Source organism: Loxodonta africana, chromosome 1 (genome assembly GCF_030014295.1).
Source record: "Loxodonta africana isolate mLoxAfr1 chromosome 1, mLoxAfr1.hap2, whole genome shotgun sequence".
Lineage (NCBI taxonomy): Eukaryota > Metazoa > Chordata > Mammalia > Proboscidea > Elephantidae > Loxodonta > Loxodonta africana.
The window spans coordinates 218,691,091-218,712,443 of NC_087342.1; the positions used below are offsets into that span (position 1 = coordinate 218,691,091).

General features: G+C 36.3%; 1 protein-coding gene across 7 annotated transcripts in view; it reads left to right on the forward strand.

Moving 5' to 3' along the window:
• Nucleotides 1-21,353, forward strand: part of TAB2 (TGF-beta activated kinase 1 (MAP3K7) binding protein 2) — an 85,966-nt gene that overhangs the window by 16,033 nt on the left and 48,580 nt on the right. Inside the window, exons 1-3 of one of the 7 annotated variants that reach the window (XM_023549772.2) lie at nt 1,520-14,905; nt 19,805-19,897; nt 20,656-20,933. The exons of 1 other annotated variant lie outside the window; for it this stretch is intronic. The gene's annotated coding sequence lies outside the window, so the exon portion shown is untranslated. Of the gene's footprint in view, nt 1-1,519; nt 19,898-20,655; nt 20,934-21,353 lie in introns of those variants that run through there. 5 more of the 7 variants (XM_064291946.1, XM_064291942.1, XM_023549803.2 and 2 more) reach the window with 5 other exon arrangements.

Here is a 21,353-nt window from a genome sequence, read left to right on the forward strand (position 1 = left end):
GGAGCAATTTTAAGTAAGTAGTATTGTGTTTTTAATTTTGGTTTCCACTTGCTCATTGTTAGCATGTAGCAGTATGGTCGATTTCTGTGGGTTAATCTTGTATCCCGAGACCATGCTAAACTCAATTCTCGGAGTTTTTTTGGTAGATTCCTTCGGTTTTGTAATGTGTCTGTGATGAATAGTTTTGTTTCTTCCTTTCAAATCTATTTCCTTTTCTTGCCTTACTGCCCTGGCTGGTACTTCCAGTATTGTATTGCATAGGAGTGGTGAGAGCAGACAAGCTTGTCTTGTTCCTGATTTTAGGGGAAAGCATCAGTCTTTCACGATGAAGTATATGTTAGCTGTAGGTTTTTTGTAGATGCTGCTTTTCAGGTTGAGGAAGTTCCTTTTCTATTCCGAGTTTTCAGAGAGTTTTTTTTGTGAATGGGTATTGAATCTTGTGTAAAGCTCTTTCTACATCAGTTGATATGATTGTATGGCTTTTCTTCATTAGGCTGGTAACTGTTGGTAACTTTTCTTTTTAAAGGTTCACTCTGGCTGGTTTGTGTGGAATAGACTATAGGGGTGGTACAAAGATGGAAGGAGGGAGACCATATGGAAGTTACTGCAATAATCTAGATAGACTATGCTGCTTTGGAGGGTGAGAAGAGGTCAGATTTTGGGTATGTTTCAAACCTTGTGTGGGCAGGAATTGCTGATGAATTAGATCCAAGGCCTAAAGGAGAAGTCAAGGATGATTCCAAGATTTTTGGACCAAGCAATTAGAAGTATGGAGTTGCTGTTGACTGAGTTAGGGAAGACTGGTGAAGCAGCAGGTTCGGGCTGGGCTGGGCAATCAGGAGTTTCCTTTGGATATGGTAACTTTAGATATTTAACTGGAGATTCCGAGTAGCTGATTTGGTATCCAGAACGGAATTCAGTCAGATGTTCTGGCTAGAAATATAAATTTGAGAGTCATCAGCTGAGTTGATATATAAGAAATTATAGTGATATTTGTTAAAACTATGCGTAGCCTATTTCTGTTTGTTGTTGTTCCTAGATGCCATCGAGTTGATTCCAACTCATAGTGACCCTGTGCACAACAGAACAAAACACTGCCCGGTCCTTCTCCATCCTCACAATTGTTGCTATGCTTGAGCCCTTTGTTGCAGCCACTGGGTTCTTCCTCTTTTTTGCTGACCCTCTACTTTACCAAGCATGATGCCCTTCTCCAAGGACTGGGTCCCTCCTGATAACATGTCCAAAGTATGTGAGACATAGTCTCGCCATACTTGCTTCTAAGGAGTGTTCTGGTTGTACTTCTTCCAAGACAGATTTGTTCTTTCTTTCGGGAGTCCATGGTACATTCAGTATTCTTCACCAGCATCACAATTCAAAGGCATCAGTTCTTCTTCTGTCTTCCTTATTCATCGTCCAGCTTTCGCATTCATATGAGGCGATTGAAAACACCATGGCTTGAGTGGGGGGTGGGGGTGGGGGCGGGCACCTTAGTCCTCAAGGTGACATCTTTGCTTTTTAACACTTTGAAGCGGTCTTTTGCAGCAGATTTGCCCAGCGTAATGCGTCTTTTGGTTTCTTGACTGCTGCTTCCATGGCTGCTGTTTGTGGATCTGAGTAAAATGGAATCCTTGACAAGTCCAATCTTTTCCCCCATTTATCATGGTGTTGCTTATTGGTCCAGTTGTGAGGATTTTTGATTTCTTTATGTTGAGGTATACTCCTTACTGAAGGCTGTGGTCTTTGATCTTCATCAGTAACTGCTTCAGGTCCTCTTCACTTTCAGCAAGCAAGGTAGTGTCATCTGCATAATGCAGGTTGTTAATGATTCTTCCTCCAATCTTGATGCCCCGTTCTTTTTCATATAGCCCAGCTGTTCTGTTTACTGTAATTTAAGGTTTATTAGCAAAAAGCCAAATTGTCTTAGTATGTAAAGAACTTTATGAAAGTTTAGATTGGCTTTGTTTATCAACAGACTATTGAGTATCTAACGTTAAATGCTCTAGAAATTTTGTATTTGGGAGACATTTGGAGACTGGTTGTACTATAATATGTATTTAATTATACTTATTTGATAGGAAGATGACTGTAATAGTGGTATAGACACGTGTGTCTTACTAATTTTAAGAGCTTTGTCCTAAATTTTATAAAATGAAGTAGCTTTACGAGTACTGTGAAAAGGAATTGACACTATTTAAGTGCCTGAATGGCTTTCTGTGTCAACATTTCTCTAGTAGTTAAAACAGAGAGGCAGATCAAAAACAGATGAAATAAAAAATAAGAATGCAAAATAGCTAGCAAGGAGAGACTTAGATTTCTTAGAGCCAGAAATAAATCAGTGAAAAAATTAATTTTCTGAGTTCCAGTCAGGAGTATTTACTTCATATTAAGGTATATTGCAAAATATTTTTAAAACATCACTGTTCTTTTCTTTTGTAACCAGTTTGCTCTAATGACATTTGTTTATTGATAATTTATATATTTCTAGCCCTTTGTTTTATTTTCCCCTATTGCAGGATTAGGGGCAGTGGCAGTGGCAGTGCCTTCCACACAGGAGACCCAGATTTGGTTCCTGACCGATACACCCCACGTGCAGCCGTCACTCATCTGTCAGTAGAGGCTTGCGTGTTGCTATGGTGGCGAACACATTTCAGCGGAACTTCCTGACTAAGATGAGCTAGAAAAAAGGGCTGGCGATCTGCTCCCGAAAACCAGTCAGTGAAAACCCCATGGCTAACAGTGGTCTGGTCCACAGCCAGTCACGGGGATGGCACAGGATCGGGCAGCCTTTTGTTCTGTTCTGTGTGGGGTCACTGAGAATCGTGTGTCAGCTCCATGGAAGCTAACAATTACAGGGTTGACCACATTGTATTACAAATTATCTGTTTACCTTTCAGTTTTTACCATTTAAGTTTTTTCCAGCATTAGTATAATGCCTTGGCACTGAGCTCTCAGTAAATGTTTGTGAATGAATGGATAAATGAGTGAATGAATACACACTCTACTAAAGGTCTACTAAAGCTAGTAAACTTGGTGCTTTTGGAAGTAAATGAGTTTTGAGATTCCAGAGTACTGATTATGTTCAAATGTCTTTTCTAAGTAGTACCAGTACCTTGACATTTTCAAAAAAGCATTCCACTCGTAGAGAGTTCACCCATACATAGCAACATTACTAACCCAAGGTCAGGGAAGCATACCCTTTGCTTTTTGTTTTTGTTCTTTTTTTCCTAGTGGTAATGGATTTACACAAATTCATGTAAACTTTGGCCCAGACTTCCTGTGTCCAACAGAGCACCAATTGCAAATGGTAGCCTGGGCTTGGAGATTAGTCTAAATGTAGTAGCATGTCTCATGCCATACCCATTGCCATTGAGTCGATTCCAACTTATAGGGGCCGTATAGGTCACGGCAGAGTAGAATGTTGTGTAAGGTTTCCAAGGCTGTAACCTTTAAGGAAGCTGACTGCCACATCTCCTCGCGCAAAGTGGCTGGTGTATTTGAACTGTCAACCTTTCTGTTAGCAGGTGAGCACTTAACCACTGCATTACCAGGGCTGTTTAGCATGTCTCATAGGAAATTCTTTGCCTGCTTTTAAAAGAAAGAAATGTTCATCTGTTTGCAACCTAGTCCTTCTCACAGTTTTCAAGTAGACAGAAATATAGGCCATGTTTCTTGTCAGTAGTAATTATACTTACAAAAGCATTTTCGTGTACCTTTTCTTCTTTGAGCTTTACAAGATGAATATACCCTGAACCTTTACTATTCCAATGCCTATTTAAATGCCAGGAGAATATTTTTAAAGCCGTACTGTTATTTCCAAATCCCTTTTGTGTGTGTTTGTGTTAGTTCATGACAAATTAATAAAGTTAATAGGAAGAATAGAAGGCCTTGGTGGTTCAGTGGTAGAATTTCTCACCTTCCATCCATGAATTGGGCAGCTAACAACAACATGAGAATGGCTTTCTGTAATCTGAATAGGTGTGGGATGGTTTAAAAAAAACCTGTTGCTGTCAAGTCGATTCCAACTCATAGCGACCCTATAGGACAGAGTAGAACTGCCCGATAGAGTTTCCAGGGAGCACCTGGTGGATTCAAACTGCCAACTTTTTGGTTAGCAGCCGTAGCACTTAACCACTATGCCAGCAGGGTTTCCCATGTAGGTTTAGCAGAGTATATTTTTACATATGTATTTGTATGTGCTACAAGATATCCATGTATATAGTAGAGCATACAGGGGGGCAAAGTTATGATAACTCTTTAGCCATAACCAAACACGCTGAGGGACTAAGTCACTGGGCTTGAGGGCTCAGGACCATAGTCTCGGGGGCCATCTAGGTCAATTAGCGTAACATAGTGCATAAAGACAGTGTTCTACAACCTACTTTGGTGAGTAGCAACTGGGGTTAAAAGCTTATGAGCGGCCATCTAAGATGCAACTATTGGCCTCTTCCCGTCTAGAACAAAGAAGAGTGAAGGAAAACAAATCAAAGACTCAAGGAAACAATTAGTCCAAAGGACTAATGGACCACACAAACCACAGCCTTTACTAGCTTGAGACCAGAACTAGATGGTGCCTGACTACCACGACCAACCACTCTGATCAAGACCACAATAGAAAGTCCTGAACAGAGTTCATACTCATTAAAAAGACCAGACTCACTGGTGTGATAGAGACTGACTGGTGGAACCCCTAAGACTATGGCCCTTAGACACTCTTCACACCTGGGACTGAACCTACTCCTGGAGATCACCTTTCAGCCAAACAACAGGCAGGCTGATAAAGTGAACAGTAACACCTGTGAGGAATGTGGTCCTCAGAACAATCACCCATGTGAGACCCAAAAGGCAGGATTTGCCCAAAAACAAAGTTCAGAAGCAGGAAGGGGCAGGAAAGATGGGTGAATGGAAATGGGGAAGCCAGGGAGGAAGTAGGTAGAGTACTGTCACGTTGAGGGGATTGCAGCTAATGTCAAGAAACAAAGTGTGTATAAATTGTTGAATGGGAAATTAATTTGCTCTATAAACTTTCACCCAAACCACAATAAAATGTTCAAAAAAAAAAAAGTCACCCCAATTTGTAAATCATGTATTAAATAAACTTCTGTCGATTTTTATTATTGGTGTAATATATTTTTATTTTAACAAGCTTGATGAGGAAGAATGACTTAGACAAAGAATTAAGAAACTTGAGCGCTAGGAAAGATTAGATAGCCTTTGAGGGGCAATGAGTTTATGTTAATGGGGTAAGGACAACTCAGAAGGGTGAGAATTGTTGCACAGCTTGAAGAATGTAATCAGTGTCAATGAACTGTACATGTAAAAACTGTTAAGTTGGCATATGTTTTGCTGTGTATATTCTCAACAAAAAAGTGAAATAAAAATTAAATTATATATTTAAAAAAATGACTTTCTCTGAGATTGTTGACACCAGCATAGGAAGAATGTAAATTGTTCAGTGCTTTGTTTTAGGCATCATGGGGAGTAAAGAAGGGGGTCTGTATAAATTAATCCTTATTCTAGTAGGAGAGAATAATATGTAGACAACTCATTCAGAGGTACCTACATCACATGGTTATTGGGTGCCTTAAATTAGTGATTCAATCGTAAATCACTTGGTCTACAGCTTAGCACATAAATGCTTAACAAATGGTAGCTTTTAATAGAAAATTTGTTGTTACAAAATTAGTATAAAAATACTAAACTTAAAACTATAATAATTATTACTCTTACAAGTTTTCATTTGACTTTCTTGATACCCGTTCTTTCCTACATTTTATCTAACTTTTCTGACTCCTTTGTTGTAAGTTCTTGGTGCTCGAGTATCCTCTTTTCCTGCTTTGCCTTTTTTCCATTATTCCCTAGCTCAGTGAGCGTCACCATCTTCTACTGAAATTCAGTACAATATAACTCTATAAAATCTCTTGGGTCTCTTGGGGAGGAAAGTGACATACATGATCCGTGTTTTAGAAAGCTAGTAAGTTTGTTACTGCTATGAAATATAGCTTCGAAAGGCTTCAGGTGCCTAAACCAGGATCTTGTAGTGGGACTAGAGAGAGGATGAAGGCAAGAGATTTTTGTAGGAGTGATAAGTAGAATTTTGCCACTGATTTTATGTGGAGAAGAAAGCAAGAATTGAAGACCCTGAGATTTCTAGCTTCGGAATCTTGCTATTAATAATTAATACAGAAATACATTATTAGATACAAAGCAGTGAGTTGCGTTTTACACCAGTTGACTTTAGGTTGCTAGTGTGGCTGGGTCAGGCTATTTACTTGTTAGAGTTTCCTTCCTCCCCTCTCCCTTTCTCTCTTGCTCTCTCTCAGTTCCAGTTATTAGTCTGAAAACTTCTATTTAGGAAAAGTAATTTCTTTTTGGTCACAATCAGTAGTAGAGGTTGAAATGTGTGGAGAGCAATTCCTTGTTTCCTATCCACATTCCCATTATCCTCCACTTTTGGTCCCCCCGCCCCCTGGTGAAAAAGGCTATGTGGAGTAATATTTACCATCATCATTATTGCTGCCCCACCTCTAGGGTACTGGTAGATGTGTTTTTATATTTTTACATGAAATGAATAAGGTAACTTGGCAGAGCACTTTGAATAAAAACAAAGCTTCATGAAGTGTTTGTGATTAAAATATTAATCAGTGAGTAGAGTGGCACCTCATTCATCTAGCATCATCAGATAATAAGAATTCTACATAAGATAACTTTCTAAACAATTAAAGCTTTGCATTTAAGCTTCACATGTATCTCTTTATAATGTTTTATATGATTTGTTGCCTTCTGAAATAGAGAACCCCACACATACTTATCCTTTTTTGGAAGATAAGAACAGCTGCTTGTTTCAGAGCTTCAGAATGGGAGTCAGGAGCCCCAGATTCTAGTCCAGATTCTGACACTGAGTAGTTAAACTGTTTGAGATATTTTGTTTTCAGCATTGAATCCCTAGCACCTAGAACAGTGCCTGGCACAAAGTAGGTGCTTAGTAAATATTTTTGGAATGAGTCATTATTTTTATGTCTACTGTAGCACTCCTTTTCTCATTTGTTACTTGTAATTCATTGCTACCTAATAAATCAGCTCCCAAGATTTGAATATAATAGGCTTCAGACTAAGGCGAACTATACGCTTAATTTATAATGTCCGTTTGGGCTGCTTAGTGGCATTTCTGGCCTTCTCTTTAGATACTTTCTGGTGCTTAAAGTTGCCAGACAGTTTTACAGTACGTGATTTACTGATTATTGAGTTGTTGTTGTTGTTAGGTGCCATCAGGTCGGTTCTGACTCACAGTGACCCTATGTGTAAAGAAAGAAACATTGCCCGGTCCTGTACCATCATCGTAATGAGTAGGTATGTTTGAGCCCATTGTTGCAGCCACTTTGTCAGTCCATCTTGTTGAGGGGCTTCCTCTTTTTCCCTGACCCTCTACTGTACCAAGCATGATGTTCTTCTCCAGGGATTGGTCCTTCCTGAGAACATTATTATTGAGAACAGTTTCTTTACTGAGCACATTTTATGTCCGTGTATTTTGTGTAAGCAGTGTCCTATATGTAAGTACTTGGCCCATCCATGTTCCCAGAGATCTCATAACTTAGATGAAGAGGCACAGAAGTAGAACTATAAGAAAACAAATGTTGAGTCATAAAGCATTGGCCCACATATACATTAGGAGTTCTAGGAATAGAGAGATCTCTGTGACTTCAAGAAGGAGATAAAACCTGAATTGGCTTTGAAAAGCATTGAGGTCGAGAAATGACACTCTAAGCAAGGGCAATAACAGGGAAAGAAACCAGGTTGAACATGTTCAGACAAGCCTGACTGGATTCCTGTGGGTGCCGGGAGTAGCGGGCAATAAAAGTAGATGGATTTTAACCTAAGGTCTGCAACCTTGAAGGAGTCTGAGGATGGAGTTAGAGGGATCTGTGCATTCAGATGAGAGATATATTACTTCTTTATTTTCCCTAACTTCTTACTGAAATTTAGCATTTCCTTCCATTATGATTGTAAGCAATAAACCACCACAGTAATGTTAGCAGTACCTGTGACTTGGTTGTTGTTGTTAGGTGCCGTCTAGTCAGTTCCAACTCATAGCAACCGTGTGTACGACAGAATGAAACACTGCTCGGTCCTGTGCCATCCTCACAATCATTGCTATGTTTGAGTCCATTGTTGCAGCCACTGTGTGACTTCTTACTTGTAGAAAAATTGCAGATTTTTCATATTACACTACAGTTATGAAAAAAAAAATACCCCTATAATTACACATATTACTATTTCAAAATTATGGTTGTTATTGGACTACCCTGCTAGATTTTGTTATGTTAAATGTGATATTTTAATATATCACAAATACAGGTTTTAAGAAAATATTTGGTAACTATATTTCAGTATAACTAGTTTTCTTTGTAATCCTATGTATTTTATGCATTTAAAACCATTCTGGGGCAATCTGTAGCTTTCTCCCAGACTGTAGCTTTCACTTTGACAGCAAAAAAATAAAAAAGCAACAACGGAGAGTAGAGGGGGAGCTAAGAACCTTGATCTAGTGGAAGCAAATTGAAGACGGCCTTGAAAACCATACTGAAGAGTTTTAGTTGAGCTAATAATCAGGAAAGGATCCTAGTAGATTTTGTTTGTTTTGTTTTAATTACAGAATAAGTATAAATTAATTTAGGAAATCTTTAAGTTTCAATAGGTTAAAAAAGGGAGGCACTCTTGGCTCATAACTATAGCTAAACTAAGGTTTAAAAAGGTAAGAAAAATTCACCTGTAATCCTACAACTACTGCTTTTAACCTTTTAATGTGTATCTGTGCCAGTTTTAATAAGTTCTTACGCAAAGGGTGAAATATTTAAGGTGGCTATGTAGGAACATTTTTTTTTTATATATATAGGAACATTTCTTAGTCTTTTGTGCTATATTTAATAGCTTGTAGTGGAAGACCTTGGTAACAGTGAGTTAAAGCAATGGGTCTGGCAATTTAGATGTTGGATGATCAGGGATAGCGTGCGTGGTAGCAGTAGGGATGGAATTGGTGTTAGTTACCATCAACTTGATTCCTACTCATGGTGACCCCGTGTGTGTGTAGAATAGAACTGCTCCATAAGGTTTTCAAGGCCGTGACCTTTCAGAAGCAGATCGCCGGGCCTGTCCTCTGAGGCACCTCTGGTGGATTTGAACCACCATCCTTTTGGCTAGTAGTCAAGCGCTTAACCGTTTGTGCCACTGAGGGACTCCTGGGAATGAAGTATAATTGGCAATTCTAAGAGATATTTATTTGGAAAGAAGAAATTCTAAGACTTGATGACAAATATGGGGTCCGAAATGCTTAAAGTGTTGTAGGGGCGAGTATCAGGAAGAAAGTTAGGATAAGAATGGGTCCCTAAGTTAGGATTCTTGGAATATTTTATAAGCCGAAATACCTTATCTGAAATCCTGGGGCCAGGTATGTTTTGAAATTCAAAATTTTTTGGATGATAGAAAGATAACATGATTTTATACATGTAATATCCCAAGCAAGGTCTGAGGCACCAACCTGTAATTAAAAACACTAATATTTGTGCAGTGAAATGTGGAAATAATCACAGTAAATGGGCTAAATAAAGCCTATAAATAGCCTCGCATCAGTTCAAGTAAGATTTTTGTTACCAGATGACTTTTGACATGAAAATTCATGAAAAAATCTTTTCAGAACTTTGTAGACTTCAGAACTATCTACTGACTGGAACATCCAGTGAGTAGAGGCTTAGGAATTGTATGAGATTTGAAGGAGTTGGGAAAGGTCAAGGCACAGGAAGAGTTAAGGTAACTTCAGTCTTCAGGCTAAAGAGAGTGTTGCTATTGGTGACAGAAACGGAGAAGTTGAGGGAGGCTAGTTTAAGGAAGAGTTTAATTTTAAACATAAGTACTTATAAGAGGAAAAAACCTCTTTTGCTTCACATTAGACTCCATCTTATTTTTCGTGTATTCTGTATCGTGGTTAAATCAGCTTAAAAATTCCAAAAGCTTGAAATGTTGGAGTAAAAATTTTCCTTTTAAAATGAGCGCTTAATTTTCAGCAATTATTAAGGAACCTACAGACTCAGATGTTGAGATCTTAAAGTACATGTTGGTTGTGAGTGGATGGAAAGGTATTCCTAGATAAATAATTGTCTCTGAAACAAAGTATATTTATATATCATAAACCTTATTTATATGCTTATATAGTTAGAAGTAGTAATTGTTGCACCAGCAGTGGTAGCTAACGTGTTAGCAGTAGTTACTAATGTGTTTTGAATACTTATCATGCGCGGGGTACTGTTCTAAGTGCTCTACAAAAGGTGATGTTAGACTAGGTCATGAATGACCCCAACCCAGGTGGGAAGCATTAGCATAGGCATGGTGTGATTTTGAGTTCCAGTTCACTTTGATAATCTAGAATAGAGATAACTAATGCACGAATATATAGGATTGGGTAGGTTTTGACTTTATTGCCATTCTGTGATTTTTTTTTTTTAATCCACTGTGATAAATGGACTCATACATTGAAATGGTCATATAAGTAAAATCTCTTAGAAATAGGAGCAACTCTTTAACAAAAATGAAGCAAGGCCCAATAATTACTCTAAAATTTGTTTAATTTGTAATTACTGTACATAAATGTACAGTAATTATAAATTACTGTACATTTATTAGTTTTATGAGTCATAAGTAATATGGAGACGAGCTTTGTCTTTATTAAACTTGTATTTGAATTCTGCTACTGACTTGTATGGTTTGAACTTTTAAGTTTTTCTTTTATTAATTTAAGGATGTTGGACTAGATGATCTGTAAAGGTCCTTTCAGCATCAGATTCTGATTCTGAGTGTTTAAGTTTCATCAAATAGAATTGAAAATTTAAATTAAAATTTAAAGGAGATTCTCCTTAGATTGTGCTATAAATGTAGATAAGATGCCAGAAGAACAAGTGAAAGAATGAATGTCGTAACTTTGCGCCTATGCCATTTGACAGACGCTGTTGTAAAGAAACTTAGAAATAAGGAACCTAGGGAACTAGAAGAATGCACAGTGTTGACCAGAAAAGGAGTTTTCAAGAAGAGAAGGATCAGCAGTGTCAAGCTAGTACAAAAGAGAGGAAGGAACTCTGGACCAGGAGCAAGAAAGCCATGAGTACATTTCTGGCCCTAACTCTGCTGCTTATTGGAGGTTTGATAATCAATAAATTAGTTAATTATCTGAACCTTGCAAAATGGTAGCAATAACTAGAGCCTTCCTCAGTGGTTTTTCATGAGAATCAAATGAGGTGATGAGCTAGAAAGTGCTTCAAATATTTTATGAACATAAGTTATTGGGAAGAGGTAGATGAGGAATTGAAGAGGTTATTGGATATAGTGATTTGAATAAAACTATTATCAAGGGAGGTGCCTTGAAAACAGAATAAAACAAAATTGGGGGCATAGAGGTTTGGGGTTCAGTAGAGGTTTGGCAAGGCATGAATGGCAAGAGAGAGATGGCCTAGCATAGCATGTGCCTTACATTGCTATAGAAGTTTTTTGTGTACAAAAACTGCATGTTTTAGTTTAGTATGCCGTTTTTTGTTTGTGTTTCCTACTAGACCGAGAGTGGGTAAAGTGGAAAAACTGCAGCTCATTCTCTTTATTTCCTTAGTGCCTTGAATAAAGTAGTACGTTTTAATAAATAACCTTGTGAACAAATAAGTTGCTGAGTGATTTTAAGACTTAATTGGTAAGGAAAAATTCTGTGCTACGAGTGTGTAAATGAATGTGTGTTACAGGTAGGTTAGACTTACGCCTATTCATAAGTTAGTGATTGAAAAGAAAGGAAGATGGTTTGCCCAGAGAAATGTGAGAGAAGGGGATAGGATCTGGAACCACAAATGAAAATGCTAATCTTACTAATAAGAGACAAAAAAGCACCAGACCCAGAAGGTTTTACCACTGGATTTTTTTAAACTTCAGGTACCAGATAACTTTTAGACCATGGGGGAAAGAAGATAAGCTGCCTGATTATTTTTACAAAGCCATCATGACATGGTTAATAAAATATGAAAGAGTAAAAGAGACTACAGACCAATCTCACAAAAATTGGTGTAAAAAATGCGTGATAAAATTATCAGATGGAATCTAGCATTACATGAACAGAATAATACTGTGACCAAGTAGGATTCATTCTAGGAATGTAATGATAAAAAAAAAAAGTATTAATTCATATTAGTAGGTAGTGGTGAGGTGTTAATATCTGAGGATACCAAAAAGGAAAAAAAAAGTCAACATTTATTGCCAGTAAGAATCCTTAAACAGGAAATTATATACCTAAGATTTTGTATAGCTGACTACAAGCCAGCATTTTGTTACTAGAAATGGTAAAATGCTAGAATTCCTATTTTAGTATTTAGTAAAATACGGAATTCTTATTAAAAAGTCATGAAATCTAAAAAGGTCTGGCCAAGTGTTACTGTTACATAATATTGTCTTGGAAATGCTGGCTAATGCAATTAAACCAACAAATGAAAATAAAAGGTGCAGCTATTGAAAAGAAGGAGGCAAATTCATAATTACTTGTACTTTTTTTTTCAATATTCTGTAACTGGAAAAGCCAAGTGAATCAACTGAAAAATTATCATGATTAATGAGATTTCAATATGATGTCTAGTTATAAAATAAAAATACAAAAATTAATGGCTTACCTAATGTGTTTTTGTTGATGATCTTTAAACTGAAAGCCCTAGCCGTATTGATTAGTGAATAGGAGCTTTTTTTGCCTTCTGGGGACTACAGTGACTTAATTTAATCCATCATCTGTAAATTGCAATCTATTTTGAATAAGACATTTTGCATGTTAACTTTTTAAAACTGTTTTAAAGTTATGGCAGTGGATACATTTGGAGTGACTATAAGGAAATCTTTTTTTTTTTTCTTTGTGGCTTGTGATAGTTACACACTGTTACTTGGAAATGCCAGGGAAGGTGTAATCTGATCTTTTAGCCATATTTGGTAAATAATAATTTTGTGTAGAACCCACTGTTCTATCAGTAAGAGGGAAATTATTACCCAAATGTAAGGTTTTTTTCCCTTAAGATATTTCCTTACTTGAAGACCCAAGTTATATCATGTATTGATTGTTCTTATGTTTTTTTGTAAAACACCATATTCCAGGTCTATAACGTTTTACCAACAGATGTGTTAACAGAGCATTTTCTACTTTACTTGAGGGAAAAGAATTACATGTCTTCTTATTTACCAGCAATTTTCTTTATATCCTAAATGTAAATTGATTATATTTTTATTTATCATCCACTCTCATATATTTGCTTTGTAACTGTTCTGAAATCAATGTCGATAAATTAGTTATATCCCTTAGGATATGACACATTTGAGTTATTTTAACGTTTTGAAGCCTGTGACCCAACTGTTGCTTTAGCTTATGTAAAAATTAGTATCAACTTAAGTATACTTACATGTTTAGAAAAGAGCATTGTGTTTCAGTCTTTAGTAATAAAGAAAAATATTGAATACCTATTAAATGCCAGGCTGTTAGTTGATTTATATACATTTTCTAATTCTTATGACAGTCTGGTGAGATGGATGGTGAAATCCCATTTTATAGATGGGAAACTTCTGCAGTTAATTTTAGACCAAGGCCATAATGAAGGCAAATTTAAACTCAGGTCTGTCTCTCCCAGAACTCTTTTCCTACTACCCGCTGTCACAGTAGGTGGAAATAAACATTTTTCCTAGAAACTGCTTTTACTTTATTTTGCTTTATTGTGTTGCTTGTTAATAGAATTACAGAGAGTGAAATTCTTTGAATCTTTGTCTTCAGCTTTTTTGGGATTTTTTGTTTGTTTTGTTTTTTGGTTCTGTTACACTTGTCACATTATCTGCCACCATTTGATAGCAACAGAGAATTCAGTTTGTTTGTCTCTCTGTTTGTTTGTTTTTACTGTTACGAATTAGTTTCTTAGAGAAACTGTTGAGGGCAGCAGCTTACCATGGATAAGGACATCATTTCCAGGTCCTGGTAATCTAATTAGTGGAACAGTCTTTCATTCTTAGGATCCTACCATTCTCTAGCCTTTATAGTTGTGCGTGCGTGTGTGTGTGTGTGTGTGTGTGTAGTATGAACCAAACAAATTAAAAAATAATTGAATCTATTTTGGTAATGGAAAAAAAAAGAATTTCCAGTGTGGTTAAGAACCACAATTTATGAGTGTTCTTTGCCTCCCTCTTTAAGAAAACCAAGTATTTTCAAAAATTGGAACTCGAAATTCAGCTTAATGCTTAGATGTATTTAAAGCATTTCCTCAGAGACCCCTGAAAGCTGATCATAGGAAATAAGGGGAGCAGGTAGAAGAGAAATGAGATGATGAAAGGAAAGCACAAAATGGCCTGAAAATGATGAGTTTACAATTCAGATTTTACCAATAAACATGAATTTTGTTGTTTTTCTGTTATAGTTATTCTGTGATTCCGTATTGGATAGTCTGTCATTAAAAGCCATTAGAGACTTCATAAAAGCTACAGGTTCAATTTCTAGAATTGGGTATCCAGAATAAAGTGGGATGGATTAAGAGAATGATATAACTAGTTAATGTAAATAGCATCGTCTGGTAACTTGAGCAACCCTTTTCCCACTTCAGAATATTTTATATGAGAGGCTTTGGGGACTACCTCACTGCTGTTAGATCTCATGATGTTATCTAGTCAAGTTTCTTGTCTGCCTACCTCTAGTTTACTCTAGTTTCTCTTCTGCTTTCAAGGCTCCAGACCCAGTTCCTGGACCTGCCCTGGAAAAGAAGTATCCAGTAGAGATGAGCTCACTGCAGTTACTTAATTAAAAATTTGTAAGCTACAAAAATGGCAATGGGCCAACCAAGAACAGCTACAATTTGAATTTTTCTATTTCCAGGTATGCTAAAAGTCCATGGCACCAGTCAAGCTTAGCCTATGTAACTGCGTATTACTATGAAATCCGTAATAACCAAAACTTCACTTTTAAAACTTGTGGTCATCTTGCTTTAAAGTAAAATAACAGCCCTAACAGCTAGGTAACATGCAGCTAGTATTGACTTTAACACACCTTTTGCCTAAATATTTCAAATTTAACTTGTTTGCTACTAGTAGCAAACTAATACAGAACAGTTCAGGAAAAATAAACTTAAAGTGCTGCTGAGTTAAATGATACAAAAAATACTTTGGTCTTCATTGAAAAGTAAACTTAACAATGACAAAACTATCTTTTTTTTTTAAAAGTCCACATACAGTACTGTATAAGTGGTATAGGAAATTAGATGGAGGAAATTAATTCTCCTTCCTGAGAACTTTAACTATTATTACACCGCAAATGCTTTCACATAAAGAGTGAATATAATCTTCAGTAATTGGAAGTTATAAGTAAGATTTTTGGGTAGAACCAAATAATGTAGTGTAGTAACTTTTAACTGAAGAATTTAATCATATTTTAATTTTTTAAGTATGGAGCTAATATTTGATAATTTATTGCTTATTGCTCAAAAGAAGCCAGACAAGAAAGTCTTAAGTAGTTGAAATTGTCCTGGAATATAACAGCAAAACTAAAAACAGAGGTTGCCTAATGCCTTAGATGTTAACTGAAAGAAAACTCAGGAACGGTTAGAGAGCCAAGGTCAGCTAGCTTTTAAGGACATTTACTTTTTTTCTAATTTGTGTAGTTTTAGAAACAATCTATAAAATGTAACTATTTACTAAATGGGTAGATAACCATACATGTCTTTTAATTTTAAAGTTCAATTCAGATAGGTTAGAGGTTACCCAAAATCAAATGGAGGAATCTTATATCCCATTTGTGAATTTAAAAGGTGATTCTATTAATTTATTCTTATATTCCCTCCTCCAGGGTTCATTCATATTATTTAATATCAGCCAATCTAGCTAGGTCACTGAATATTGCCCACATTTTTTTATATTGAAAGTATTATCTCTCACTGAGTGTTGAATTAGGGCTAGAAAAGAAATCTACTAGTAGAGTTTTAGAATCATTACACACTTAGGCAAATTAAGGGGGAAATTAAAGAGGAACTGTGTATTTATTTAAAATTTTATTATTACCAGTAGTGCTGTTAGTAATGGTGAATTTTTTCTGTGTTATTGAGTGCAAACTGTGTGTAAAACACTGCTAGAAACAGTAGAGATGCGGAAATCAGTAAAACCTTGCTTTCAGTGAACTTACAAATAATATGAAAGATAAATGCCAAAATACAGGTGTAAACAATGTACTTGAGATTTCTACAGAGAATCAGCTTTGTGGAGAAGGTAGTATTTCTACTGAGCCTTAAAAGGTAGGTAGGTTAGAGAGAGTGGCAAGAGCATTTCTAGGTTATGGGTATGAAAGTAGGTAATATTTTCTAGAAATGGTGAGCAGTCCAGTGTGCCTAGAGTACAGAAGGATAGGATAGGCGATGTCATACATGCTCTTGAATGTCAGGTGAAGGGGTTAGACTTAATTCAGTGGGTGATGGGAATCCGTTGAAGATTCTTAACACTGGCACACATAAGTCTATGAGTTTTTTGAAAAGGTAACTGTGGCAGAATGTGAGGGTTGAATTGATGAAGTTGGAGATTGGGCCGTACTAATACCTAACAAAGGATGACATTTATGGTTATATGTCAGGTATGAGGTGAAGAGTTTTATCTGCAGTTTCTCATTTAATCCTCACTATAAGAGTGCTGTGAGAAGTAACAAATAATGCATGTTAACCATTTTAGCACAGGACCTGGCCTGTAGTAAGTGCTGAGCCAGAATGATTATACTACAAGTTCAGAGAAAACAGTATGCCTTGTCCACCTTTGTGTATGATAATTTTCTCTAAGGGTATTGTGTTCAGGGGGACTCCTAAGCTTAAGATATTAACCATAAACTTACTTCTTTTTCTACTACCCCCTACCTCTTCCTTATAAACACACCACTTGGTTGCTTACTCAGCTTGAGGGCTTGTGTATTAATTCACCTTGAGTTAGCCTTTGGATGAAAAAAGTTAACTGGCTTTTTTGTTTTGACAGTGGATTATACGTAAACCCATAGGGAAAATTTTAACTAGAATGTAACTGTGAGTCACAGCTTTTAAATATCCTTATAATTGATAATTGCTGCAGCTGTTAGTTATGGATCAGTAACAGTTTCAGTGTAAATAAGATAGACTTTGAGTTATTTGAAAGTACCTGTGGTTGGGTAAGTATAATTCTATTCTTATTCTCCTATCCACATATCACAATGCAAGTCATGTTATGGGGAAATACGTAGGGCATAATTTTATAAGGAAAACATAAATTCCGCTCAAATTACCTTTCACTTGTTTATGCTTAATTATACAAGTCGTATATGAAAATTCTTATGAAAAAATTAACACTTTATGAAAATGGCTAAATCTCCTTTGACCACACTCTGTCCATGGGTCCCTCTACCAAACCCCCACCCCAGATAATCACTAGTATGTATACTTTCAGAACTTTTGCTTTGCATTCATACAGACATACCTGTTTAAAATAAATCATGGTCTGGTTTTTTGTTTGTTGGTTTTCTTACACAAAAGGTGTTATATGTGGATTCTGCATCTTGCTTTTTTCAGTCAGTAATATTTGATATCAAACAATATCATTAATGTCACACGTGTGTAAAATTTTGCTGAAAATAATTCAAAAATGGTTGCAGCAGTACATCGACAGGCAACTGCCAGAAATTCAGGCGAGATTCAGAAGAAGATGTCGAGCAAAGGATATCATTGCTGATGCCAGATGGATCTTGGCTAAAAGCAGAGAATACCTGTGCTTTACTACCTATGCAAAGGCATCAACTGTGTGGATCATAACAAATTATGGATAACATTGCAAAGAATGGGAATTCCAGAACACTGAATTGTGCTCATGAAGATTCTATATGTAGACCAAGAGGCAGTGGTTCACATAGAACAAGGGAATACTGTGTGGTTTAAACTCAGGAAAGGTGTATGTCAGGGTTGTACACTTTCACCATACTTAGTGTATATGCTGAGCAAATAATCCGAGAAGCTGGACTATCTGAAGAAGAATGTGGCATCAGGATTGGAGGATATGCAGATAACACAACCTTGCTTGCTGAAAGCAGAGAGAACTTGAAGTGCTTACTGATGAAGATCAAAGACTACAACTTTCAGTATGAATTACACCTTAACATAAAGAAAACAAAAATCCTCACAACTGTGCCAATAAGCAACGTCATGATAAACAGAGAAAAGATTGAACTTGTCAAGGATTTCATTTTACTTGGATCCACAGTCAATGCCCATGGAAGCAGCAGTCAAGAAATCAAATGATGCGTTGCATTGGGCAAATCTGCTGCAAAAGACCTCTTTAAAGTGTTTGAAAGTGAAATGTCTCTTTGAGGCCTAAGGTGCACCTGGCCCCAGCCACAATATTTTCAGTGACCTTATATGCATGCAAAAGCTGGACATTGAATAAAGAAGACTGAAGAAGAATTGATGTCTTTGAATTACGGTGTTGACAAAGAATATTGAATATACGACTGCCAGGAGAATGAACAAATCTGTCTTGGAAGAAGTACAGCCAGAATGCTCCTTAGAAGGGAGGATGACGAGACTTCGTCTCACATACCTCAGATATGTTATCAGGAGGGACCAGTCCCTGGAGAAGAAAGGACATCACGCTTGGTAAAGTTAGAGGGTTAGCGAAAGAGAGGAGACCTTCAGTGACATAAACTGACTCGGTGGCTGCAACAGTGGGCTCAAACATAGCAACGATTGTGAGGATGGTGTAGGATGTTTTGCTCAGTTGTGCATAGGATCGCTGTGAGTTGGAATCGACTTGATGGCACCCAGCCAGAACTCAGTTGCATTTATGTGTTGCTGTGTTTGGCTTCCCCTACTAAAATGTAAATTTCCTGACCATAGGTATCTGTGTTTTTATTTTAGTATTTTCAGCATTCATTCTAGCATAGTACAAGTAGTAGGCAATCAGTAACTTTAATGAGTAAGCAAAAAACAATGACAACAAAACATATAGTACTATAGTGAAACCAGTCCAAATGGATGCATATAATTTTTAAATGGCTGATTTGACTGATTATTAGTAACTAAAGGTTATAAGAAAATAAATAATATCCATTTATACTGCCTAACTCATAAACTTCATTGCACACCCAGTGGCAACACATCACACACACAGACACCCCAGGTGGCCAGCCGTCCACTGTGGGGAGAAGTCAGCTGAGGACCATGAAGTTAGAAAGTGGGCAGAGTTAGATGAGATGAACAGGAAAAAACATGGAGCCAAATAAGGAATTGAAACTGCATGGGAATTAGTTGGTGAACCTTCTCATACCTTTCTCAACCCTTATATTAAGATGCCATTTTAAATTAATGTGTTAACCAAATAATTTTTACCCTTCATTGAGTTAGTTGTTTATTATGAATGTTTATAGCCAATGTAGCGGAAACTGGTTCTCTGAAGCAGTTTCTTTTTTCTTCTGTTTCCCTTTCACCCATAAATAGGAACTTACTATCCTACTTAGCTTCTGTTTTCTTTTAAAGATGATAATTATACATAGGATGGATTATCCAAAATTGTCAGTGAAAAAAACTCTGAAAGGTAACTTTCCATCTTAAAGTCTTCATGTATCAGAAAATAATGAAGTGAATTGGAAAATACACACAAGGTTTGTTGTTGTTAGTTGCTGTCAAGTCAGGTCCGACTCACACAAGGTAGTCAGTTACATAATATGTTTTGATGAAGTATAACCATTCTATCTCAGATTTACTACGCTTTTCTTGATCCTTAGAAAATGGTAGCGCTCACCACAAAACCACGACACTGTACGTAAATTGCCAAGTGCAGCTGACTTGCACATTCCTTTTAGAAGAACTTATAACTGGTAAGCCTTTTACCATAAGAAATGGTCAAAATTAATGGGCTGCAGGCAATGCATTATATGAGAAAATTGGGGAATTTTCTGTCTTTAAGAGAAGTATGGATCATTATTTACTTCAGCTATTAATGTTTATTGTTTTTCTTTAGAAGGGAAATTATTGTAGACTTATAAAGTTGAGAAATCCATTTTCTGGTAATATAATCTTTTGCTCCTGTTAAGCTTTTAAATAACACTGAATCTGAACATAATAACTAACTTAAATAAAGAAGTATTTGGATGAATGAGCTGGTATGCTTCTGTTCTTTTATTTTTACAAATAACTGTTCATATAAAATGATGTAGTGTTACAGCTGTTTTATGCTATAGTTTATGTGAAAGATGGATTGTAATTATTTTAATATCTTGCTTTTTACCTTAAATGGTGGTAGCATTTAAATTTTAGATTTTTAACTGCAGAGATATAATTCATACACTCTCAATTCTTAAGAAAATAATTCGACATCACAGAATTTTTTTTAAAGTGCTTTGCCTCGGTAGGGTTGTAACATCATGCTCTAAGAAATATAATTTGCTGGAAAATTAATTTTGAAATTTTTAATGACATTCGTAAAAGGTTTTAAAGGTAATCACATGTGGAGCACATCAGGTATTATCTAACTGACTTATGATGCGTTACTCCAGTAATACTTCAGGAATGTAAAAGATATTTAAAATAATGTCTATACCTAGACAGGTAAATATCATGATTCTTTTTTTTTTAGGTTTAACTTCGAAATTTTCGTTAAGGCCAAAACATTTCAAAACTTGGTTTAACTTTAAAAAATTACAGCGTTATTCAGCCGCTGTTACTGCATATCAATGTTCCTTTCTGTGGTGAAGATATTATTGAAGAACAACTCACTGCATATTCTGCTAGTATCAGCCATTCCACAGATGAGCTACACATTATAATTGGTGTTAAAGAAAACTGTCGGTATCATATGGACAACCAAGTAGATAAGTTGAAACATTCTGCCTTCCCGTTGGGCATCCTGAGGAGGTTAGTGTTAACAATTGTTGAAGTCACAGGGGTTTTGAAGTACAGTCAGTTCTGTTAAAATTTGACATGTGTGTTCCACAAAATCACCACACTGTGCGAAATTACGTAATAGAAACCACAGGACTTAAGGGCAAAAATAGGGTTGGGGTACGTACAACATTCAAAAACTTCATCAGTGAACATTCAAAAAAGATAGGAACCTAAAAAAAGGTAGGACAGTTTTACATATTAAATGATTAGGAAATATGTTAATACAATAAACATATTGTATTACAATAAATAAACAAACAGTAAAAAGACCTTAAGTTTGCTTATACAAGTGAGCATAGTTTCTGAGTCAAGTGGTAGAAGAAAGCTGATCTGAAATCAGAAGCAGAAGTGTAGCGCCAGATGTGGATGGGTGTTGACTCACAGCGCAGG